Source organism: Drosophila innubila (genome assembly GCF_004354385.1).
Source record: "Drosophila innubila isolate TH190305 chromosome 3R unlocalized genomic scaffold, UK_Dinn_1.0 2_E_3R, whole genome shotgun sequence".
Taxonomy (NCBI): domain Eukaryota; kingdom Metazoa; phylum Arthropoda; class Insecta; order Diptera; family Drosophilidae; genus Drosophila; species Drosophila innubila.
In genome coordinates, this window is record NW_022995380.1 from 9,840,967 (window position 1) to 9,868,274 (window position 27,308).

Consider the following 27,308-nt stretch of genomic DNA (forward strand, 5'->3'; position numbering starts at 1 on the left):
CCTCTTGGACTCTGTTGGGAGTAGGACTCTCCTTCAGTCGTCTATCAGCCTTAATTGCGGAAGTTATGAGCATGGAATTTTAATTATTTCACTCGAGTTGCTGCTGTCGTTGTTGGTTGTTGTTGCTGTTGTTCTTGCTGGAGCTGTGGCTGTTGCTGTTTGCCGCTCGTTGCATTGTTAGTTCGTTTACAGTTATTTTCGGTTGTCTTCAGCACTCGCGAGGCAAACATCCGCCGAACCTTTTTGTGGCAACAACAGCAGCAACTCTCTCAGCTGTGTCTGCCTCTGTCTGTCCATCTGTCTGTCTGTCCGTCTGTCTGTCTGTCCGTCTGTCCGTCTGTCTGTCTGTCCCTCTGTCTCTGTTTGCATTCTTCATTTGTGCGGCGGCGTCTGGCTTAGAAAGTGTCAAGTCAAATGATTGCATTGCCGGACTCTGTGTGTACCCAATTTTCTCCATATTTAGTTCTAGACATTTCACCAAACGTGACACTTTCAAACGCTTTCAAATGTCGTCGACAAGCATGACGATTTCCCAAATGTAGTTTAACCCAACAACAACAGACAATCTCATCTCTCTCCTCTGAATGCTGAATCTGTAATCCAGCCAAGTTGCCTAGTTCTTTTGGCATTTTAGACCCTGTACTTCAGATGTACAAAGAGTCTATTAAGAGATAACAACTAATGAATTTATTTTTTTTTAATTTAAAAAATCAATGACTTTTATAAGGACATGAAACAGTTTTGCTAAAAAAATCCTACTTGTAAACCATAAATTAATAGTAATTTTTTACTGAAAAATATCATACTATATGTAAGTATTACGCTCCCTGGTTATAAGCAGAAAGGGGCATTTTTGAATTCCCTAAAGTCTATATAGTCAAGTTTGTATATCTGACTGCCTGTCTGTTTATATGCTCTTCTTTATATCTGAGCTTGATAAGAGCTACATTTACTAAACTTGGCATGCAGATATAGTTTCTATTTAAATATATCTTAAATAAATTAATTTTAAATCTATTTTAAGTTGTTCCTTCAAAGAATAATTACAGAGTCTTTCGGAGTCGAGAGAGCTCGATTGTAGCTTTTTCTACTAGTATTTTTTTTTCTGTGCCAAGCTAATTTGTTATAAGTGCGGGCTGTTTACTTATTTGTTGTATGTGTCGCAGTTGCAGCAGCAGCAGCAGCAGTTGCTGTTGCTGTTGCAGTTGCCTTCGAAAGGCCAGCCCGTCAATTCTTCACAACGTCAGTTTGTCAGTGAGTAAACTTCCTTGCTTTTTTTTTCAAATGCTGCCTGCAAACAAAAGCATCAACACAAAACTGGCTAAGAGCAGCCACTGCCCAGCTGATGCCAATGTCGGTGTTGCTGTTGCTGTTGTGGCTGCTGATGTTGCTGTTGCTGTTGCTGTTGAGGCTGCTGCTGCCTTCTGAGATGGATGGAGACGTCGTTTAAGATTAAGACGACTTCTTTTTACAGCTGCATTGACTACAACGACAACAAGCAAGTTGTTGTACTTGCCAGTTGTTGTTGTTGTTGTGTGCGTGTTGTTGCCGCGACTGTTGCTGCGGTGAGTGATGATGATGAATGTGTTACAACGAAGGTTAACGACTTTCAGCTTTATAAACAACAACAATAACAATGGCAAGAGGCCAACAATGCAGCTGGCTAACAGCTGATACTGCAGACGCTCTCTTCTGACTTCACTTCTATCTCATTTCTCATTTCTTATTTCCAATCTTCTATTGTCTTTTTATTGGCTTTGTATTTGAAAAAAAGAGATATGCTGGCTAATTAAGCCGCCAACAGGCTAATAATAAATCTAGTCAAACAGTTTAGATACAATTTAAATAAATGCGACAGGCAGGCAGGCAAAGTCGAACGTCTTTAGCTGGCTGCCAACCAGTTTTAGCCAATTGGCCAAAAAGGCGCGTTTTAAATTTCAATTTGTTGTAGTCAACGTGTTGTCAATGCAATGTTGCTGCCTGAAAGTGTTCTTCAGCAGCAATTCACTCGCTCTCGCTCTCTCTTTACCTCTCTCTCTCTCTCTCTTTACTAACAACTAAATTACACTTGTCTACATGTTAACAATTTACTCACACATGCAAAAATGTGAGCAATAAATGTACAAGTGATATCCAAGCAAACGGGCCAACAACGACTCAAACTGCAGTCAGTTAGTCACTTTGGCCAGAGTCAGTTAGTCTGTTAGCTACGACTGCCACTTGGACTGCAAGTTTGGGCCAAGATTGCAATGAGGTTAGCAGCGCAATCTGCTCAAATATAGATAGCTAGTTAGGCGCATGGCAAACAAACAAACCAAACCAAACCAAACCAAGCCAAGTCAAGCTCTCTGCCAACTGGCAACATGTGTAGCCATGTTGCAACAGCAACAGCAACATCGACTACTACAACAACACCAACAACAACAACAACAACCGGCCGGCTGCTTGGCTGCTATTCTAATTGCGCACAAGCTTAGCAGCTTTTAGTTACTTTGTAGACGTTTTAGCTGCCATCAAAGTGGCGTCGCTCTTGGCCAGGTTTACGACTTTTGCATATGTACATTGGCTAAATTTAAAGCTGAAGATAGATTTACATATACTCTACACATGCACATATATGTGTGTGTGTGTGTGTGTGTGTGTTTTGGCTCATTTATACAACTGACTAAACTGAGTGAGGTTTCCGCTGCCCCTTTTCCTTCCCCCGCCCCTGCTTCTGCCGCAGTCCCTGTTGAGACTTCAATCGATGTCGTTACAATAAATTGGCTGCCAAGTGTTGGCCAATAAATGTTCTATTGAATTGTGCAACACCTTGTCTAAAAAGGCTAACTGACTAACTGTTCTGTCAAAATGTGAAAATGTGTTGTGCCTGCCCACAGCAAAAGCAACTTTGTCTACAACAGCAACAGCAACAACAACAACGCGACTTAGGTCTCTCCCTGCCTTGCGTGTGGCATGAAATTCAGTTGAAAATAATGACACACCCGTTTCAATTTATAGTTTTATGCGTGTGTGGCACATACAGATACACATCTCTCCCTCTCTCTCTCTCTCTATCTCTCTGTCTCATAGATACTTTTTTCAGTTGAATTTAAAATGAAAATTACCGAACTGTAACCATATGTGGCAGAGTCCCGTCTGACTTCATGCTGCTTTAGAGCAGTGTCAACTCTACAATTATACCCGGCCCGGAATTAATGCTGCCTCAGCTGTGTAAAGCATTCTATGATCTTTAAGATATTTCAGTCAGCTCATTAAATTCAATTTAATTATGCTATAAAAAACTGCATAGACAAATTGCTCATTAATTTGTGCAAATATGTGAATCTAATTATCGAATTACGAATTGTGAAAATATTTCAAAGGTTTTATATTCTTTTATTTTTATGTATTTCCTATTTGCTTGAAGTATTTTTAGTGTTTTAACACATTTTTTGTAATACTCTTTAATGGCTTTCCTCTTGGTTTTCCATGCCAAATTGGGAGCTGAATCGTTATTTGCCAAACGATCGACCGCCCACAATTTATTTGCTTTGGCAATGTTAAAAAGGTCAATTACAACTTATTGCCCGCTTTTCAAAAAGCCATCAAAAATGTGTTTGTTGTTGTCGTTGTTGTTGTTACGCTCTCTTGGCTACAGAGCCCAGTTCCATGTCCTATGATCGTACAATTTTGATTAGCAACAAACGACAGGCGACGTCAACAATTTAATTGCACATTTGCATTAGAGTGGAAAGCCAACTGGCAACTTGCAACTGGCAACTTGCAACTGTCAGCCAGGGGGCCGCCTGGGTCTGGGTCTAGGTCTGAGTCTGAGTCTCAGTCTCAGTCTGAGTCTGTCATCGAGGAAATAAAGCTACTGGCAGCTCCTGGTAAGCAGTTTTCCATTACAATTGGCTGGAGCAGGCCCAGGTTTGATTTCTTAATTGTCGCTAAATGCGGGACTGCCAAACATTGTCTTTAAACATCGTCATCATCATTGTTGTTGTTGCTGATGTTGTTGTTGTTTTAATTTGGTTTGTCTGTCGTCGCATTATCGTCGATCATTTTGTTTGCAATGAGTTTTTGTGGTTGCTGGGCACACGAAATGAATGTTTCTTTCGAACAATACACACAATACACACAGCTGTAAAGGAATTGTCGAACGACTATCATGGTGGTAATTTCAGCAGCCACTGTAGAGGGAGTGGGAGTGGAAAGGGGGAAAACTCATGCGCAATTGTCATGCTGCTGGTTGGGGTCGTATTTTAATTGCTTCAATTTTAATTTATTTTTATTTCTACTTTTTTCTATGGCTGTTTCTCTTTCGGGAACACTTGAGCTAAGCATGCCAAGCATTTTGGCATGTTTAGTTCGCTTTCCTCAGCCCGCAACCCTCATATCCAAGTGTGTGTACAATTGAGATACCTGCATAAGTTGCTTAGAGGCACGCAATAATAGAGAGAATAAAATAAGAGAGTCAAGGGTCAGTTCAGTGCTCGCATGCGACTAAAAATTTCCATGACAGACAACATATAAACTTTAATTATGCGCTCACTTTATTTGATTTGGAAGCTCATAATACTTTCACTACTTAAAACACTAATATAACTTATATTTGGTAATTTTTTGGCTCACTTAATTTACATTTAAATATTTGCTTTTAATATTCCGTCGATCGACAGTTTCTAATCTCTTTTTTTTTTTGGGGGGCTCTCTGTTTTGGGCTGCCCGTTTGACATCAAAACGCAGTTTTTTCAAAGCATTTTTTTTAATCGGCAAACTGTCACATAAACTTTACATTTTATTTGACAAGCACGCTTGGCATACAAAAAGCCAAAAGAGCCAAAAAGTACAAATACAAATTTCTTTTCGATAACATGCACAAATACTGGTCGACCTGACTGGCTGACTTGCTAGACTTGACTTGACTTGAAAGCGACAGCGACAACGACAACGACAACGCGGCGTATACGCAATGCGACGAGGCGCTCTCATGGCACATTAGTTGAAATTATGACAATTTTCCCAATACAATAATTCAAAATGATTTCGGTATGGTGGACAGCTATTGGCTCGTTATTATTAATTCAATTTGCTTTCGATTATCAGCAGCTAAGTTAAAAGATTTCGTTGATTTTCGTTGACTCTTTTGAAATGTTAATGCGCATTTTGGTGAGCTAATCTCTCTGCCTCTGTGCCTCTTTGATTTGTGACTGGACTTTTGTTTACTATTGTAATTATTAGTAATTTTTATGCAAATTTCGTAATATATAATGAAACTTGTTTTAACTGAAATACAGGGTGTTTCATTTGCTACTGCCGTTGCAACTGAGAGTTGATTTCTTATTTTAGTGTTCTACCAACATTAGAGGAAGCCTTTTGAGGCTTGGCCTGATTTTGGGCCATAACTTTAATTGCGTTGCGCCGACAGGAAATGGCACAAACAACACAACACAACAACAACAACAGCAACCACGACAACAACAAGAAATCTGGGTTCAATAACTATAACTCATGTGGACGGGCACAACAATTTGATATCAAAGCGAGTTTGCCTGCAAATCGCATAAATTATGAATGCTGTTGATTGCAGTCGATGAGAGAGTTTTAGGAGTTTTCAGAGTTTTTGGCTAAGGTGTTAGAACCTTTTTGGGTTTTGGTTTTTGGCTTTTAAGAATTTATGGCGCCTTAAACAGACAGCTATGCACGGTGCCATTAGTGATTTATTGTGGGACAACCAACGATTGTCTACCCGATCAGACAAGCTTGTTCTCTCCCTCTCTTTCTCTTCTTTCTTTCCCTCTCTCTCCCTCTCTCCCTCGTGCTGTTCACTCGACTTCCTCCTCGAGTTTGACATTGAAAATAGAAGCCAAGTGCCAAGCTGAAAATGGGTTGACTGTTGTTTTTGTTGCTGCTGCTGCTGCTGCTGCTTCTGGCGTTGTTGCCACATTGTTGGCTGGCCAAGCGTGTGAATTCTGTTTTCGTTGCAACTTTCAAAGTAAAAAGAGACACTGCAAATTAAGTCAAGGCTATAGAATTATATTACTCATAAACTCAAAGCTGGCATATTGAATTTCATGTTCGTAACGAGTGCATTCAATTCCATTGTCTGTCTTATTGTCTACGATTTCCCCGCATCAACTTACAATACAATACGACTCGTAATAGAAGAGGGTCTGGAATTCGTTTTCAGAAGGGAACTTTCCACAAAAAAAAAATAATAAGTGTAAGAAGTCTTATCAAATTTAAATTTGATAAGATTAAATACAGACGAAAACAACATTTAAAATTATTGGAAATAATTGCAAATTCTTTATTTCAAGTATTTCTAAAAGTTCCAATCCGTGTTTCCAAGAAATTCATTGTCGTTTGTTTTAATTCATAATCTTTATTCAGGCAAACCGATTCGCAGTTCGTAGAGATTCTGTCCGAATCCTCATCCAATTCCATCTGCTCCAACTGTTGATCCCAAGCTTGTTTTACTTCCAACGCATTGAAAAATGTTTGCATTTCAAAGAGTAGTTCATTATTTTCCAAAACCTTGGCCTGATTTAGCTTATATGTCAGATGGCTCAAAGACAACTTATTTAATAATTCACGTGCCCAGCTCACAGCGTTTCTGTTGTTCTCGATGGGATCTTCGATTTTCCTTCTGTATAATAATCGCGGACTGAGTTGCACATTTTCTATGTTGGTCTGCTGTGCCTCACTGTCAAAACTTTGCAAGATCAGCAGAAATGCGACTATAAACTGACAAGCTCTCATACCGATCGACTGTACTTCAGCTAGACTCAAAACCAACTAAAGTCAAACGTTTGTTGATAAGTTAAGCTTTAAGCTTTCCTTATCAGCTGACCTCGTATTATCATGTTGGGTTTTTTCAAGCTAAATGCATAGATGCGGATCCATTAAACTAAGAAAAAAATATTTATATTTGTTTATATTACCACTCCTCTTGATATAAGTATGTACGCTGATAAAAAAATGTTCTAAAATCAAGACTTTGGTCTCAGAACTTAGATTTTTGGTCTACAAAATGCGTCGATAACATAGAATTCTTAATTTAAGAGAACACATCTATATTTTAAGAACATTTTAAATAGGACCAAGTTCTTGTTTTAAGAATAAAAGTTCTTAAAATTAAAATCAAAATAATTTTTTATATTTGTTTGATACTAAATAGTACCTATTTATACTTTAAGATTATAAGATTTAATAGATTAATAATCTTAGTTTTAGTATTTTGGTCTTAAAATAATCTTATTTTAAGAACAAAATATTTAAGATGAATGTTTTTGTTTAGAAGTTGGTCTTTTTTTTCAGTGTATCAGTCCATCTTTTAAAATTATTATTAGTCTTTTTAATTGAATTGCTTACGTTTTTTATTATTGGTTATAAATTGTACCTTTCACATCATTTGTTAACGTAACAAGAAAGTTGCAGCATCACGACATATTTTCATAAATTTTTCTCCTGTAGATTTTTTGTGTAAACAATCTAAGAAGTTTCCAGCTGTGTGCGTTGATTGCCATACGACACGATGCGTTTTTAAATACAGCAATCGAAAAATAACAACAACATCGCGCATACGCCACATATGCCCTCATTGGCCTAAACAAAAATAGCAACAGTTGTAAACAACTTGAAGACAAGAAATTTACAATTAACAATTAATTTTCATTGTTGTTTTTCCTTTCGTGTTCATTGCAGATTCGAGACGATTTTCCGTGGATTAATTTAACAGACGGTCAATTTCAATATTTCTTCCGCTTTGCGTCGCATGTCAATCATACGCAACGTTGAACAAAGCAAGAAACACATTTGAAGTATAAGGTGAGTTTGCATTTATTTATAAAGAAAGTGAATTTAGAAATCATCTTCAATGAATCGCTTTGTATTGGGCAGCTTAAAAGGTTGTCTATACAAAATTTTATTGGCATTTTTAATGACATTGAACCCTGAACAGAGTCAGTAATAATTCACACCAAGCAGCAATGCCAAAATTATAATTGATAAGCTAACTGATTATTTTCTTAAATTCTTGAGTTTCGACACGTTCTCTCTCTCTCTCTTTTATTATCGCTTTCCCTCTCACCGTCTGTGTCTGTGTGCTTTAACTAAACACTTTTATCTGGACTTTTGCTTTTCGACTTCACTCAACTTCGCTGTCAATTTGGCTAAAAATAAATTATTACTGCTTATATAGTATACAATATGATATCATGCCGCTTCGTTTTTGCCAATTAAAAAACCAGAAAAATATCTGTTATTGTTGTTGTTGCTGCTTTGTAAATTATGACTAGCGATAATCATACAACGTTGTACGTTTGTTGTTTTTCTTTCTTTATGTTTTTTTTTCTTATTTTTTTTTTTAGAATTGTTTGCCAGCTTTTAGTTTGGTCTAGTAATTAGCTTTGCTTGAGCGTCGCATGCGTAGCTCAAATTTCAAAACTACATGCACTTTGCACAGATACTAAGTCGCTGAAGAAGTAGGAGCTGAAGATGAAGCTGATGCTGAAGCTGCTCTGGGGTCTGGGTCTCAGTCTGGTCTTGGGTGTGAAAAGATTTATGTGCCTGGCAAGCATCTTGCAGTTATCAATGCGTTGGCCCCACAGCAGCCAGAGACTGAGGCAGAGGCAGAGGCAGAGACGGAGGCAGAGGCAGAGACTGAGGCAGCGGCAAAGTCACATGCAAGACTCCAGCTAGCAGCTACAGTTCCAGCTTTGTGCCATTCACCCGATGCGATTCCAGTTTGTGGCATTGCTCTTGCTGGTTTGGTGGTGGCATCTTGGGACATTTCATTGTATGGCCTTTTATTTATGGTCTGCTCAGCTTTTTATAACTCTTCGATTTATATTGATTTGTAATGCACATTAAAAGGCCAAGCGCATTTTATATGCAGTTGACCTTGTCCATGGCTATAAGCAGGAATGTCTCCAGTATATTATTTGCATTGTTGTTGTTTCTTTGTTTCGATTTTGTTTTGTTTTGTTTTTTGCCATGTAAATTATCATAGTTACAAAATACCGAAGGTCAGCTGCAAAACTCTTGAACAAAAAACTATGCTTGCAACTTGCAGCAGGTAACAAGCCAAAGCGTCGTCTCACATTACCAGCCGCGTCAACAACAAGTGCAACATGGCATTGTTGTTGCCGTTGTCGCTTGTTTATGTCTGCAACACGTCAAAAAACGACGCCTTGGCCCGTCCAGGTGCTGCCCATGCCCAGCCGGGTGACATAACTCGAACTCCAGCACTGACAGCAATTGCACATGTGCATATTTCTATACTCTACCCAAGTGTACTTTGGCTACGATATAAGGTTTGTCACCTACCTTGAAATATTGTCAATTTATTTAAATTTAATAACATTTCATTTAACTAAAGTTCTCTTTATGAAAAGTGTATATCAATTGCAGACCCTTTTATCGCGTGGCATGCCACCCACAGATGTGTGCCAAATGTGGCACAGATACTCGCACGAGTAAAAACGCAGCTGAGAGTGAAACACTTGTGCATGCAAATATTTTACCAATTTGTTGGCAGAATTTGTTAGAAAATTGACAACAGCAAAAAACTGCACACCTGACAATGTGTAAATTTATGGCAGGCGTTGTTGTTGCTGTTGTTGTTGTTGCTGTTGCAGTTGCAATGCTGCATGTTGCATAAGCTTGCTTTTTGCGCTTTGCAAATAGTGAAATATTTGTTTTATTAATTAAGCTTCTCCTTTCGATTGCTTGCAATGTTTATCAATAATATTTGTTTGGTATAATATTTGGCAATGCGTTTTCTTCGACGTCTTTGGGATTAAAATTTATGCACTTAGCCAAATGTCAACAATTATGGTAAACAATTTGAAGAAGACAAAGAGATCAAATAAAGTATAACCAAATGTGCATTAATGATTAATGAAAGCGTTGCGGAAGGGCATCATCAGCTTTGATATGAGTTGTGTTGACTTTGTTTTTGTTATGGCTATAAATTATTGCTTATCGATTGCGTAAGGCCGGGCCAGTAACCGTTAACAGAGAATTCGTTCCGGCACCAGGAAATAGATTGCCAAAAGCTGCTTCCGAGAACGAAATCCGAGTGCCAATAAAAGAAAAAAGAGCTTGTAAAATGTATGTTAAATTTCAATTAAAAACTCAAGTGTGGGCGTGGGTGTTTGTCTTACACACACATACTTTTGTGGGTCAGTGTTAGTTATTAGCGTTCGACTTATGCCATGACCGTGCACTTTGAGGCATTTTTTAAATGAAACATTTTTAGTCAAAGGCTGATTAAAGGCGCTTTGAGTTAATGCCGTGGCTTTCACCACATGTGGGTCACCTTTCGCCAGCCCGAATTCCCATTCGTATATAAAGAGACCGCTCGCTCTGGCTGACTTCTAATGAACTTGTTCTCATCTAACCAAATGGTAGCAAAGTTGTCTTTTCTGTTTGTGCTTTTGTGGTGTAGGTGTTTGACCCTCAGCAAACGGAATTCTTGTTAAGTTATGTAAATTTTGTGTCGGCTCTAAAAGATTCTTATTCAATGGCCTGCGTTTTTTTTTTGTGTGTTTTCTTTTGTTTTGTTGCCACGCTCAATCAGCTCGGAAACATTAATCAATTCCCATGGCTAGCATTTGTTTTATGCTAGCAAAATATCGACAGAGAAAAAAAACGGCGACAATTTAATTATAACAACAAAACAGCAGCAGATACAACGATGTCTACACGAGTGAGAGAGTGTACGAGTATCTGAAATTGATATCGTGACTTTGTGTAATTTGTAATTTACGATGAGATCACTTCCTCCAAACATTGTATCAACTTGGACTCGTCGCATTCTCCCTCTCTCTCTGTCTCTCTCTCTCTCTCTCTCTGTCTCTCTCTTCCATTTCTATTTTGCTGCAAACATACGTCAATTCGTCGCCAGCCAAATGGAACGAGGAGGAGCTGGAGGAGGAATAGAAGGATCGGGATTTGGTTTGCTATCTAGCTGTATGGCTGTGTGACAAGATAAGACTCGTACCCCATCGCCAGATGGGGCATGCAACAATCCAAGTAGCTGCTCCTCTCAGTTTGCACTGCTACAGTTTTAAGTTTCTGTTTCTGTTTCTGTTTTTGGCTTGTGCCTGTCTTGCTGTTGCCTTTTGCCATTGCAGCTGACTGACAACAACGTCCTGCGCATCACGCAATTCAACATTGTATCTTAGCATCAGCATCAATTGCAAACGGCGCAAAAAGTTCAAGTGGCTCTGAAGACAACGGCAAATTTGCATTCGCATTCGCATTCACATTCGTATTCGAACTCGCATTCGGAATCGCATCCAAAAGCCATTGGCATTGGCATTGGAATTGGCTGAAACTCCGACTGAGTCCAACTTGGATGCTGTCTGTGCTTTGTCTTCAGTGCCGGGCTTTTCAAATCGCATAAATTAGATTTGGCATTCAGCACTAATAAATTCTGAATGTGCAATTGAAATGAAAACAGCAGCTTCAGCAGCATCAATAGCATCAACAACAGGCGCATAAAATGTAAATCAAATGATTTTCTTCTGATTGGCCATACAATTTTAAGTCTTAGACTCTTCAACTCAACTGTTGCTCATTCGGCTTGAAAGCGAATCTCCAATTGCATTTGCAATTGGAACAAATTATATGGGTTCTCTCAGCTGGACAATTATTGTGATCAATAAACTTAGTTTGAAATGACGAAGCTAGGTCAAAGTTAATGCTTAAAAATACTTTGAAGTTTATAGAGTAGAAATATTCATGTAAACTTTTGTTTAACTTTAAGTTTTAATTAATTAAAGGTCTTTTTTTATTAAAATTACGAATAATGATTTATTTTATATTTCACTTTACAACTCGAAGTACATTCATTATTTTTAAAGAAAAATTTAAGTTTTTAATTTTGAATTTATTTATTTTTTTAATAACGACTAAAAAGAAAAAATACCTAAGAATAAAAATTATGTTAGGAAATAAAATTTAAATTAATAATAAATAAAAATTATGAACTGAAGAGAAGAAAAAAAAAACTCTAGTTATAACTGTGACTGTAAATAATTGATTTTTCAATAATAAAAAAAACTAAGTAATCATTATTTACAGTTCTTGTAATAATGTCTAAGTATTTTCGGAAAAATCTTTTTTGCTTAATGGGCAAACTATTTTTTACTCATCGATCGCTGTTTCCATAGTATTTTGGAATCGTTATTGGGGTTAACTAAGTTTTTCTAAAAGAACGACGCGCTAAAGAATTTTACAATATAATATTTTGTTTAATTTTCTAGGGCGTCACAGAACTGAGCTCAAAAAATTAAATTTAATTTGTGTTAATCTAACGTTGACCCATTTTTGCTTGATTTTTGTAGATTCAATCATTGTCAGTCCTTGACCTTTGTGTATACCATACAAATATTACGATAGCCTAGCTCACGTCCACCTTTTATGGCTACCACTCTTAAAGTGTATTATTATTATTGTTATTGTTTAAGTGAGCTCTACACCAAGCTCAGTTCATGAAGTTGTAACAAGCTGTTTGCGGCTGTCTTTTATCTCAGCTTCAGTTTTACTCGTATTTTTATATTTTTCTCTTTTATGGGCGGATTTTGAACTCATCAAAGTTGAAAGAAATTTACGAAGCGTTTATCTGTTGCTGTTTTTGGCAACAGGCCATAAAAAAAACTTAATTAGTTGCAAGCCCACGCAATAGATTCTCGATTATGTTGCAATAACAACCAACTGATTTGATTGCCTCCTTTTGTGGCAGAGAGACAGATAGATATGTTTGTTCGATATGTTAGATATACTCGATAGATTATTGCGAATGCGATTGCGATTGCAAAGGCGATGGCGATGGCGACAAGATTTAAAAGTGTCAGCAGCATATTTAATGCCTACACTTGGTCACGGAGTTGGGGACGATGGATCGGCCTACGTTCTGGCTATTGATTTGTCAGTGGATGGCACTGTCTCTGGCAGCCTCCTTTTAAATAAATAGCTCTGACAGTCGCCAAAGCGGCTTTACATGTGCAGCGAAGCGTGTGGGCAATGTCTGACAGTTGGACAGTTCTCCAGCTTACAGTCCACAGTCCACAGGCCACGGCCTCTCAATCTTCTCCTGCTCCAACTACAACTGCAACTGCAACATCAACTTCAACTGCAGCAGCCTTCGCGGTGTGACACTCAAGAATGCCGCAAAAGATTCTGAAATGTTGCGCGTAGGTCGCTAATCAGATTTGCTGTGTTGCATCTTTGATGGGAAAAAGACCTGTTTTAATTACACAATCGATGGCTGAGGCAATTAAATGCTGGGTGGCCCACTGACCAGCTGACTTGTTGCTTAGATTGTTAGACACAATCATAAATTCGTCGTAAAATTCAATTGAGAATCGAAAACTCTCGAGACTCTGTCAGACTCGCTTTTCATATGTGCCGCGGGTGCAACGCAGTTGCTTCGATTGCATAATTTCAAGTCGAGAAAGAGACAACACAGAGAGAGAGAGAGAGAGAGCGAGAGTGAGAGAGGGAGACAGACTTGCAGAGTTAATTTCAGTAAAAGCAAACAAACCTAAAGCGACGACGACGCAATGAGTCGACTTTGACTGTGTGGTCCAGACTCTGGCCAAGCCCAGTCTCTAACTGATGTTGCAGTTGCAGTTGTTGTTGCTGTTGCTGTTGTTGCTGTTGTTGCTGCAGGCGACGTCGCTTTGCGTGCATTCGTTGTCTGTGCTTGAGTTTGGGCTTGCAACTTGCAACAAAGAGAGAAATAACCTAAAATTACCGCCGCCAATTTAATAGTCACACTTGCAACAGACTCAGACGCTGCACCAAAGCTGAAATTACAAAGTCTTGCAGCGGCAACAACAACAACAACAACAACACGCATGCCCCGCCTGCTTGGCGTCGGCGTGTGATGGCATTAAATGCTTCTTAGAAATGTAAAGATATACTTTGTTGTTGTAGAATATCTCTAACAAACATTCAGCTGGGTGGGTGGAGAATCCATCTCCATCTCCATCTCCGGGTCATACCCCATTCCCGGTCATACCCCGGCCCCATTCCTCATGCCGCATTGTATAATTTTGTTTAGTTACTATAATAGTTCTTGAGAAATTGTGCAGCCTCATCGTAATGATGTTAGTAAATACTCAAAACGACAACAAACGTTTGTTGGCCAAGAGGCAAAAAGGGGCAGGCGGCAAAAGGTTGTAGAATAGGCGTAAATGGCTTTTTAATGGTTGCAACTTCAAGGTTGTCCAATGAAGTCATGCCCCACACAGCTCTGAGGGTTATGGGTTAAGGGTTAGGGGTTGCCTAGGCTAAGGGCTAATGAGTGAGTTGAGTTATCATTTAGCAAGCAGCTGCATTCTCCAATTTCCTTCCATAAACAAATAATAAAGTAATTGATCCTTTATCTTTTTGGGTCTCGCAACTCGAAATTTCCTTAATAGCAAACGCGGCTAAATTACATTTTCAATGGCGATCGATCAAATTCAAATGGAATTGCAGACATGAATACATATGCAGGCCTCAATGCACAAGTATCTGTATCTGTATCTGTGACTGTGGTTGCGTATCGTATGTCAACCGCTGCATTCGCAGGCACAGAAACTGCCACCGGGACAGACGGACAGACAGACGGACAGACAACCCGGTTAGATAAACAAACAAACAGACAGATGGACGAACAGACAGTGAGCGCCATATGTGCGTACACATCTCTTTCTCTTCATAAATGCATGTGTGGCATGTTGTAGATATGTGTGTGTGTGCGAATGTGTGTGCGTGTGTCTGTGTGTGTCCATGTCCGTGGCTGTGTGAGGAGGGAAGAGTCAAACATAAAACTACCGTTTGATCGATCGTTTTGATTAAAAATGCAACACATTTCTATATGATCTGTCACAGACAAGCAGACATCAGGCTGAAAGCCACAAAAGTCTTCGATTGCCTCTCGCTCTGCCCCCATCTCTGCTGTCTTCCGCCTCTCGCTGTGGTCGCTGCATCTGCAGATGGAGACAGAGGCGGAGACGGAGACGAAGTCGGAGACAAGCGAAATGTTTGTTAAAGTGAAATTAACGTCGCCAGTTAACAGCCTACCAATCAACAATGCCAGCACACTGTATGTATCTGTATCTGTGTGTGTCTAGTAATGTATCTGTATCTGTAGCTGTAGCTGTAGCTGCACTACACACGCATGCCAATGCGTTCATCAGATGTGTCTCTGTGTCTGTGTCTATGTGGCAGCCTTCCATTGGCATGCAGTCGCCAACTTGCCACCGAGAGTCGCCTCGCCGCGCATTTCTCATCCGCATGATTGTTGTCTACGCTTCCTCAAGACACTTATAAACCAAATGCCAAACTCAAAAGCCAACTCAACAGCCTCTCTTTGGTTTCCAGTTTATTTTACAATTAATGAAATTCGATCGATTTATTAACTGTGTTTATTTTGCATTACTCACAACACAACACTTCAATCTCCCCTCTCTGCTCTGTCAGCTTAACTCAGCTACTCGTTTCATTCATGGCTATGATTGCAGTTTGAAGTTTGAAGTTTTGGACAATTTTCAACTGCACTTTGCTGTCCATTAACCTTCATTAGGCTTAGACTCATATTATTGTTATTGTGTTGACAATTTCGATCGTCGTTCGTCGATCGATTGCACAATAAAAAGTTAATTTATTTATTTGTTTCGCCTTAATGAAGTGTGTGAAACAAATTCACTGTGTACTTATACAATTGCCAAACCACCCACCACTAATAAAATGACAGGTCTGCTTGACCAGGCTAAGACTGCAGCTAAAAGCAGTCTCTTTGTTTCAGCCTCAGTCGCAGTTGCGAGTCGCATTTTTGTGCAGCTCAAATTGTTGTTGTTGTTGTGGTTGTTGTTGTTGTTGTTATTTCACAATTTTTCGTTTTTGGGGAATTCAATGCAATCGCCAGCTGGCTGAGTTGGCCTGGCCCGAAAGGGGGAAGCCAAGAGGCGGCAGGCAATTGAAAAGTGTCGACAACAAAATGCGCCTAATTGTCGATGGCAATTGTCGCACATAACACTTTGTTTTCTGTGTATTTTTGTATTTCTCGCTAATTTTATGACGCCAATTACGCTATCCATTCATTTTATAATTCCATATAAATTCGTTTAAGAAAATGCAAGTATTTCTAAGAGGTCTAAACACGTGATTCCTGGACAGTTTTATGGGGGCATTTGAAACATGAAACAGTTTGTTGCCCCTTGGAATTATCATTAACACATTAGCAAATCCCTATCCCTCCCTCTCTCTCCATTTCTCTGGCCTTCTATCTCCCTCCATCAGTCGCTCTCCCACGAGTTCTCTTTGTGCAGCTTTGACAGCTTGCAACCGTTAAAATTGCATGCCTTGGCATTGGCCATTATCAAACTGAGGCATCAAACTGATGGGGCAAACAGGCAACACAATTGCAATTTGCAATTGCCTGGCCAATTACCAGGTGGAAAATGGAGCAAGCTGAACACTTGAAACTTGTTTTGGCCAGCAAAAGAATATCTATCTGACCATCCCCAATGCATTAGACTGGTCAGGCTGCTGTCCATGTGACCAGCTGCCCAGCTGCCCAATGATTATGCAATTTACATGATACATTCTATACTCTCACCGAACGTACTATGATTTTGTAGACTAACAAAGCTCAAAGTCGAATGGAATCAAAGAGTCAGCATGAGAGAATTTCTCACTGAATTCGAGGCTTTATCTTTTCTAAATCATTTTCAAATGCAACCAAAATTAAAGACTAAATAATCATAAATAACTGGGTTAATTTGTAACGCTTGCCTGCATGCGTAATGAAGCGTTTAACCCGATTATCAACAGACAGAACAGCCAACAATAGAAAGAAGTTTGCTTCTTTGTCGTGATAAGTTTCTAATTTCTCAACGATGCGTAGACGAAAAAGAAAATCAAGAATAGCTGGGGAAAACGCATGGAAAATTTAAATGAAAATGAAAATCAATTAACGCTGTCATATCAAAAAGCGAGAGGTCCACAAAGAGTTGAGTTGGCCATAAAACGATCATTTGGCCCTGTCAAGTTCAAAGTTATAAATGTGCCACAAAGCGTGCAGAGTTTATTTAATTTATTTTTATATTTTGTTTACTGTGTTTTGCAGCCAGCATACAAAATCAGATCAAACTAGTTGGAATGACTGCAGTCGAGCAAACTCAACTAAAAGAGACCCTTTACTTATGCTGTATAAGAAGACAATTAACATTTAAAATAATCTAAGTAAAATGAGTAATATTCTTAAGAGAAATTCAAATAAAGTTCTATCAAGAATTTATGCACTACTTCCCCTTTTACGCCCCTTTTTTTGGCATACTTATTTTACCCTTCAAGTTTTCAAGTACAGGGTCCAGAAATCGTGTATTTATTTATGTTTTTTTTGTATTTCCTGTGTCTGCATTTGAAAGTCGCAGAGAATTATTCTGTCATTGGGTTGACTGGAGCAATTGGAGCCAAGCGGGGATCAATTACCTTTCAAAACCAATTTGCATTTGAAATGCATAACAGAAAATCGTGTGTGCATTGCATTCAAACATTTTTGGCAGTCACACGCTGTGGCAATCTGTGAGTTTGAGTATTGTTTGCCTTTCTGCCTTTTTGTCTTATTCAGCTGATTGGCAGGCTTTCAAATTTGCTGAGACCGAATGCAGGTGGCTTCAACGGTTTGTGGCATGGCACTAACGGCAATCGGGAATCGGCAAACGGCACCCACACAATTGTCTTATCTATATAGCTGGCAGTTGCTCATTATTGCAACCGTTGTGGCAGCGTCTATAGGTGTGTCAGTAGTTGCAACTGCCACAGCTTCGATTGCTGTTGTTGCTGTTGTTGTTGTTGCTGCTGCTGATTCGATCACGTGGCTCTGATCAATAAGCTCCAGGCACGCAAACACTTCTCTCTCTCTCTTTCTCTCTCTCCCTCTCTCTCTATCTCGACTTCAACTGTGGCAATAGCAAAAATAAAAAAATGGGTTAATGCGCAGCCAACGATTATTTGTTTTCATTGTTGATTGTAGTTTTATTTATATTTATATTTATATTTGTGTTTGTTTTTGTATTTGTTACGCTGTTTGTATTTGTTTATAGTGCTTTTTTGCTGCTGCTGCTGCTGCTGGCAACTTTATTAACAATTTCTTTACTCTTACTTTTGATTAGGCAATGAGTTGGCATTATTTTCTCATCTCTCATCTCAGGCGGATTAATTCTTGAAAAGTAAATCTGCTGATGATGATTTGTCGCGTCTCGACGCGTTGCCTCAAGTGGCATTCGACATATTTTGTGGGTTACAATAACAAACGTGCAACGCTTTCATTTTCATTGTGCAACATTTTTCCATCTCCTAATTGAATTCTTGCATGCCAGCGGCAGAATAAATATGCTGCATGCTTTTTGTCCTACAATGTTGCAACACAATTACCAGAACAACAAATTAAAAGTCACAACTGTCAGTCTGTCAGTCGCACTCTCTCTCTCTCTCTCTCTCCCTCTCTGTATCTCTTTTGCTGGCTTCATTGCAATGTAAATTATGACAGTCTGTCTATAATTAATCAAAGCGTTAGGGCCGCCATCAATTGCCAGCTGCCATTTAGTCTCAATTAACACACGCAAATTATCCAGACCTACCAATGGACCAACAGTTCACGCAAGTAGCCAGTTGCAAGTTGCAAGTTGTTGTTGTTGTTGTTGTTGTTGTTGTTGCTGTTGCATGAGAAATATGCGCGGCATTTGAAAGTAAAAACAGTTGAGCGCCTACTGGAATTTGTTGAACTCCGGCTTGCATTTAGTATATCTGGCCTTTTGTCTAGCTCAACCAGTTTAGAAATTCTACAAACTGAATGATTGACAGACTGACTGAACGACTGCCGGACTCTGCTGACCATGGAGAAACCTGATGTGCTACGTGTTGTGATTTATATTTCAAATGACGTCTGGTTCCGTTCCGTTCCGATCCGTTGACTGCGCCAATGTCAGACGATTGTATTGCAAAATTTGAGAATATATTTGGCAAGCATCTCTCAAATATTCAATGTATCGAATACCATTAGCTTTCTTAATGAATTGTTTCAAGCATTGACAGCATGCTAATTTCGGACACTATTTGAAATTAATGCGCTATCTATAAATAGTTGTTAAGATATATTTAGGCAAATATATTATTAACATTATCATAAATAAAAGTGTGAGCTAATTTGTATTCTAAGTTCGAAGCTTTGATTGACTCTTTTTACCTTTCTCTCTTTGCAGCTGGCAGTTGGGAGTAAAATTTGCATGAAAATTGCAACCAAAAAAGGTACGTAATGGATTTTCTTTTTCGGTTTCACAAATTGCAAAACATGATGAACAAATATGCCAATTAAATCAATAAATATTTGCGCCAGCTGCTGATGTCAAACGAAGCTATTCGCATTTTGACACCAAATAGCAATAAAGATTTTCAAAAATATTTTTTACAAATAGCTGAGACACCAGCAGCAGCAGCAACAACAACAACAACATGCTGTGAGGCAGACAGAAATCATTTATGTTAATCAACACATGTTTTCGAAGTCATTGGCCAGGCCAGGCCAGAGCAGAGACCAGACCAGACCAGGCCCGAGAGACCTGGCTAATGTAATATGTCTGTCTGTCTGTCTTTCTAGAGTTGCTGTTGTTGTTGCTGTATGCATATTAAAATGCCCAAAAAACCGAAACAAAATAAATATATACAACAAACGTGTTTCTCATCTCTATAAGTGTACGTGTGTGTGTGTGTGTCGCACAACAAAATCAAATTCAAATTGTGCGCCGTTGAAATTTGCGCTAATGTTGCCATTTGTGTTGTTGTTGCTGTTGTTGTTGCTGTTGCCTCTGGCGGCTTTGATGGGCCAGTTTGGTCGTGTCGTCGTTGTTGAAGGTGTAGACACGAGAGTTATTTTTGTGTGTGCCGCCGACTTTATATGGCCGCCACATGCCCCATGCCGAACAAGATTTCTGCGTGCCTTGTCGCTCGGCGGGTTTTCTAATTCTTATGCAAATATGCAACAACCGAACGAACGAACCAACAACCGAGCGAACAAACGAACAGTTGTTGCTACTGTTGCTCCCCAACTGTTTGTACAATGTACATATTATTCACCCTCTGCGTCGCCTTAAGATTCTTGCGAAATTTCTGTGAGTCAAAATCGCAGAAAGAGCTCGTCAAACTCGCCAAACACATTTCAAAATCGAATTCGCATTAATTTCTAAACGAGTTGAACGTAAAAGGTGAAAACAACTTTAGCTTGCGGGCTCTCGAATATCCAAAGAAACCAGCAACAACAATGACGACAGCAGTAACAACAACGACAAACAACAATAACAACCATGATAACTAACACTTTTAAATAACCATAAATGACAGCGCAGATAAAGGCGGCCCATAAAGCGCCAACTGAAGTGAATGCGGCGGCGCTTCTGTCACCCAGAAGATCAGAACCAGCTTTTAAGACCGCGAATGAGAGAGCGAGAAAGAGAGAGAGAAAGAGATCAGTCATCTGTAAAAGCATACTAAGCATGCTCAGTAATATTACGCATACGCCTCGTGATGTGCTTTGCTTTGAATGTTTTTGTTTTTTTTGCCAAGGCTCATGACTCATTTGAGATGACTTGATATATGAAATTCATTGCACTTAATAACAAATTTTTATGCATTCAATCAATTCCAGTGAATGAACGCGTCGAATTTCCGTTGCAATTTAATAATATTTTAAGATCAAATCGATTGCTGAGTAATAATACATATAATATGAATTTAACAAGAAAACACAGGTTAATTTAGGCATGTCAATGATTTTTATATAATAGTTATAGTATTTCGATTTAAGCAAAGTCAAATGAAAGCAATTCTTGATTCAGAATATGTATAATTTTAACATTTTACAAAATTATATTACCATTGCTGAGTAATCACTTATATAATATGAATATAACAAACAAAGGTTATTTTAGGCATGTCAATGATTTTAAAATAATAGTTATAGTATTTCGATATTAGCAAAGTCAAATGAAAGCAATTCTTGATTCAGAATATGTATAATTTGAACACAATTACCATCTGTGTAGCTTATTTAGCTTGTTTATTAAGCCAAGCATTGTAATATCTTTTAAATTGATTCCTGCCAAGTCGAGCAGTCATAATGTGTCGCTCTTGTTTTCTGATTTAACCAGAACGCGTCTAAATATGCCCGCCTGTTGCTTTGATTTGCGTTAATCTTAACGCCACTTTTGTTATGCTGCTGCCAAGAATGAAAGTCCGCATCGGATTAGGATGCATTCCCATTACAAGTCACAGCATGACTCCGACTCCGACTCCAACTCTGACTCCTCCTGCATACCCTTCCCCTTTCGGGTATGTTAATTGTGTGCGCTGCTTATGAACTTGACATGCAGAACGAATTGAAAAGTTGTTTGGCTATATGGACCTGTTGCATGCCGCAATCTGAGTCCATCTTTGGCACATGAGTGAGATAGAGAGAGGGAGAGCATAAACTCACACTTAAAATCAATAAACGTAAACTGGGCAACGCCTGCCCACCTACGAATTGGACATGTGTAAGCTATAAAACTATAAAATAGCACAAACTTATGCATACAATAAACATAAACAAGCTATCGCCCAGACAAACCCTAAATACTATATACAATCCAATGCCAAAAAGCGCAGTAGAAGTTGGCCTAAAGGAGTTCCAGGGCTTCTCTATACATATGAAGTTGTTGTTACATGGGTAAACAAGCCTTTTTATTGTTGGCACGCATAAAAGGATGACCAGGCCGTAACGTAACACAACGCCATCGTTCTGACCATAAATACACTTAATTGCCATTTTATTACTGTAACTATTAGGCCACAACTGAAGTCAAACCCGGAGTTAAAATCGTGCTGTGTCCTTCATTAGAACTCGTCGCACTGAAGCTTCATTTACGCATCAAAAGACAGACAAAAAGAATGGTCAGAGCACATATTGCACCAGAACTACAACCACATCCGTCCTAGACTCGCCTCTCCAGCTACATGCAAAGTGGCCTATGGTCTGGTCTGTTGTGGGGCCCTTCAACGAGTTGCAGTTCCAGACATCGCGATATCTTTAATGAAATCTGCATGTTTTGTGCTTTAACAAGCATTTTGCTTGTCTACTCATGTCGCTCTTGCTCTCTCTCTCTCTCTCTCTCTCTCTCTCTGGCCCGATTCCAATCCCAATCCCAATCGCCATCCTTTTGTGTGGGATTCCTTGCAGGCAGACTGACAAACAGACAGACAGACAGACAGACAGACGAACCGACAAGCCATTGGCTGATCACCAGCTTTGTTGTTGCCATTGTGGGGCACAGGCAAATCTTGTTAGCGCAAATATTAACTTGTAAATATGATGATGCCCCATGGAAATTGTATAAATCGCTGATAAATATCATTAGGTTCCAGCTCTAGCTCTATACTCCAATGCTTTTATTTGCGAGTATTCGCCTTTTGTTGCAGTATACGTATGCACGAGTATGTATGTATACGAATGCTCGTACTTGTATTGCAATGCGCCTTGCAATTCTATTAAGATTTTTATCTTAAGTGCTTGTACAGCCTATTTGCCGCTTTGCCAAAGAGTGAACTCATACATGTACGAGTATACTCGTATTCGTACTCGTAATTGTTTAGCAAATCAGTTGAGAGGGCTCTGGAGAAGCTCGAGTCTATGGCATTGCTATAAGTGTTGCCCGTTGCAATTGTTGTGCCTGATTACACAGTAGTAACTGGCAATTTACAATAACATTCGTTTATGAGCCAGGAAGTGCATTAACTGATTTAAATTACCGACAATTGCATAGGTTTGGAAGAATATTGAATTGTGTCATTATATAAAATATATTAACGATAAACTAAAACAAAAACTTTATGTGTACGATAGTCAACATTTAAAATTTGATCAAATTCCAAATAAACTAATTTAAAAATTTTAATCTATTAATTTTTATGTATTTTATTTAAAATTAAATTCAAAAACGAAGTCTTATCTCACGATGAATTTGTCTTAGTTATGTTGTGTCAAAACTGCAGATTTGTACTACTTATGGCTTGGGCCTCACAATGATCAGTCAGTCGGTCAGTCAGGTCAAAGAGTTTTATATATATAGATTTTTTGTTTAATAAATTTTCAGTTATAAATATACTTTCTCCCTGAAATATTTGTATTATCATAGCTGTAGGGAATTCTATTACTGTTGATAAGAGTAGTAAGTTTATCACCTTCCATATTATTATTATCAGTTTGTGACACTCGTCATAGGGGATGGCTGCTCTTGGTAGACCATTATATATGTTATTCTAAACAGCCACAACACGCTTTGCGCTCGTAAATAACTAAAAGAGTGCAACAACATTACAGAACTAACGAACCAACCAACAACAACAACAACAACATCGACAACAACAAAGACGTGACAAATGCGCTAAACGAGCTACTTTATAGCGTGGGAGTTGCACGCTGCTGTTGACGTGGCCGAAGTTCATGGGAAGGCACTGTAATGGCGCCAGTGACAGTGAACCCTACCCACCAACTATCTAGTCTCCTCCATAGTCACTTAGTTGTTCATATTTCAAACAAAACGTGCACATAAACATTCAACTCATATGCATATAGACATAGACCTACACATACCTCGCATATTTTGTGGTGGAGGGAGCTCATATTCGGCTGCTAATCAGAGCCGCCCTGTGGGGTTCCCGTGCCCATTTGGTAGTAATTTGGAGCACTCAACGCAAGCAGCGGGCCAGCGGTGCGACACAGTTGGAAGTGCACTCCACTTGGCTAACCAAATAACCAGAAAAGAGCAGCCACAAAAAGTTAAATAGCTCGCTGCATGGTGCACGTTGCGTATGCGCATTATTTTCAGACGGGTTCAATAAACGATTAGCTGACCGCCCAGTTCTAAGAGACATTGTTGTTGTTAGTATCTGTTGCTGTTGTTGTTGTTGTTGTTGTTATTGTTGTTGTTGGCGGCGAGCGCATTGCGTGTGCGTCTGCCAAAGTTATCGCGGCTTTTTACACTAAGACGAAGGCTAATATGTCATTTGGTCATTGATACGTGCGACGACGGCCGATCCACCAAGCCGAAGAAAAAGAAGAGGTAGAGCACGGACCCGGGCATGGGCAGGGGCAGAGAGGGGCAAATGCAGTGTGAGGGCAGACGCGGCACGGTGCGACCAAAGCAAAACGCTTACTGTCAGTGTGAGGCGAGTATAATTAATTGCGCCTATCAATATCGTTGTTGTTGCACGCATCGGGCCAAAGCCAAAACTTGGCTGCGTGCTTGGCCAGACTGTGCTCGGCCTCATCGACAACAGCAGCAACTTCAACAGCAACAGCAACAGCTCATTGAGATAAGCCTGTCCGCTTGTACGCATTTGGATTTTGCATAAGTCATGGCTATGCGAAATGTTATTTCATCAGCGTTTGCGATGCAGAAATTACAAGAAAAGGCTCTTCAATGTGGCAAGTATCGATATCATTCTTATTTATTATGATGAGCTCTTGGCATAAAAGTACTGTTTGTGGGAGTACCCAGTTGATAGACAAGTCTAGACGAACAGATTATAATATTTTAAAGTAAACTCAGTCTAGCAGTTTTTATCACAAATTTCTCGAATAATTATTATAACAAAACTCTTTTTTCTTTATTATTTTTGGATAATTCTGAAACTTCTGGGATCTTATTTTCTGACATATTTTTATTGTCACATTGGCTGCCTGATTTTGGAAATATTTAACTCATTTCTGTACGAGTGGGTGGAATTAACCAACTTGAAGTAAATAGTTGCTAAGTCTTTAGTCAAGGAAGTTAATCTCAGCCTCTTCTCATTAATTTTCAAATTTTTAATATATTTTCTAATTGCAATACAACTGTAGTCCATTAAAGATGTCAAAATCTTCATTCTGCCTATTTTTTATGATTTCCAAGAGTATCCTCTCTTCGACTAGAGTGTAATAGAACTTTCCTGCACTTTTAGTCACAATTATTTTCATTATCAAAGAAATACAATACATTAACGACAGTTGATGACAAGTTTCCTTATCAGGCTGCAACGAAAGTGAGTGAGAAAGTGATAAAAGAGAAGAACGTTTGAGCTGCATGGAATGCCATAGAGGAAAAGTCTCTCACAAAAACCTGTCTATATTCGAGTATTTCAAACCTTGACCCCCATGAAAGATTTTACGAGACGTTTTAGCTAAATGCCAAATGCAAATTTTGCAAACAGAGCTAAAACTGAAAGCCAACAGCCGTGGTGAGTCACCAATGAGCAGCGGATGTGGTCAATGGGATCGACTGGGCTTGTCATAAAACTGAGTGTGGGTTGACTGGAAAACACCTTAAAGGCAGGAACAAGAACCAGAAATACGTTAAGCAACTATGACGAGTAGCCAAATGACAATGCAGGGCTTTTGAAGTGCACTGTGCCGCAAGGAAGGGGAAGGTGAGTCATGCGGTGTGTTGGCTATTAAAACCACCCGAGACTTGTCTCGTCTATAGTTCAACTTGGTAGTGAAATGGCTTTAAATGTGTACTGAAGCGTTCTCAGTACGGTCAGGGGCAGTTGTTGTTTATGGCTTCAAAACAGAACACGCTGCACAGCTGTGTTGCACTTGCCACCCCCATGAAGCTAAAGAGGGGGCAACATTAAAAACTTAACACAAACCCTGCAGCTAATTTATGTCTTATTTGTGCTGTTGTTGCATTTGCTACTGTCTGCCGCATGCAAATGCGGAATTTTGAAATGATTGATGTTTGCCACGATTGTTTGCTACCTTTTGTTGCTGTTGTTGCTGTTGTTACTGTAGTTGTTGTTGCTGTTGATGTTGCAGAAAGAGGGGAAAAAAACAAACATGTCGAAAAATTCTCTTTGTGCAAAATGTTGGCATTTTGAAGTGCGAGTAATTGCAGCTGCAATAGTTTTTCATGTTGTTGTCTTCCAGAGCTGGCCAAGTTCCACGGCCTTTTTGGCAATACTCAGATGGTTGTTGTTGCCAACTTCCTTTCACAAGCTAGCCAAGAAAAATGGTTGTGGCATGCCGAGCATGATGGGCACTTGAATGTTTGAAAATTATAGACTACAGATGTCGGTCGAAATTACCAAATGTCATGAGAAATTGTTCAAGCTTAAGAAAAAACGAATATACATATTAAATACTTATATTTAAGGGAATAATTTCAATGCTACCTATAAGCTCCTCTCACCTTGACAGTCAGAAATCTATAAAACTGCCCGACAACAACTACAATAATAATAATAACAATAACAATATTATGCAAACAACATGTTTTATTAACAAAATACTTGTACCTTGAGACAAGGGCCTTCACTGCGGCAGCTTCAGCCACAAAATGAAATAAAAATGCGGCTAATTATGCGATCGAGCCAAAACACAACACAACATGCATACACAAATGTCTGAGTGTGTGTGTGTGTGAGTGTGAGCGGGTATAAGTGCGTGTGTACCCACAGGTAATTACGGGCCAAACACATGCCACATTATTCTTTTGTGCAATGAGCACGACATCGACTTGCCGCTTAGCGGTTTCTTGTAAGTAGCTGTAGTAGATGCGGACGCAGACGCCAACACCGACGACACACACACACACACACACACAGACAGTCGCACAACAAAATGTTGGCATATAAAAAAAAGTTAAAAACTGCCGCTAGCACAAAAAACAAGCAACATAAACGTCAGTCAGGCTCGCCGAAAAACCGGTTGAGTTATGAAAAATTATGATTGTCACTGGACGGTTGCTTGCTCAGTTGTTGCAACAACAACAGCAACAACAACAACAGCACCTACAAAAATGTGTAACAATTTCAAGTTAAACATGCGCTTTGTTTGCCTCTCTCAGTCGATGTTGTTGTTTTCCTTTATATGTTTTTTGCATTTACGCTAAAAGCCAACACCAAATAGACAACAATTACAGTAACTACAACTACAACTACAACTACAACAACAACAAGAGCAATGCCAAGTGGGTCTCTATATATAAACACATATATAATTATTTGCCCACGTTTCGCATGTTTTGCCAGACTGACTGTCGTCAAAGTCGCCTCGAGTTGCTCTGAGGTGTGTCTCCTGTTTGCAACTGATTGCTGCCAAAGTTGATACCCTGCCACAGTTGGGGCATATTCACTTTGACTGCCAAAACTTTGTTCTAACAAATTAGAGTGATTGCTAGTCGTATACGATACAGCTGCCTAGACGCAATCTGGGCAACATGTGTTGTCAGCAGCAGCAGCAGCGGCAG

The 27,308-nt window shown here is 39.2% G+C and overlaps 1 protein-coding gene across 2 annotated transcripts in view; it reads left to right on the plus strand.

Moving 5' to 3' along the window:
* Positions 1–27,308, plus strand: part of LOC117791834 (rho GTPase-activating protein 7) — a 99,487-nt gene that overhangs the window by 12,875 nt on the left and 59,304 nt on the right. Inside the window, exons 2-3 of one of the 2 annotated variants that reach the window (XM_034631731.1) lie at positions 7,693–7,815; positions 19,254–19,299. The gene's annotated coding sequence lies outside the window, so the exon portion shown is untranslated. The remainder of the gene's footprint in view (positions 1–7,692; positions 7,816–19,253; positions 19,300–27,308) is intronic. The other variant, XM_034631732.1, reaches the window with a different exon arrangement.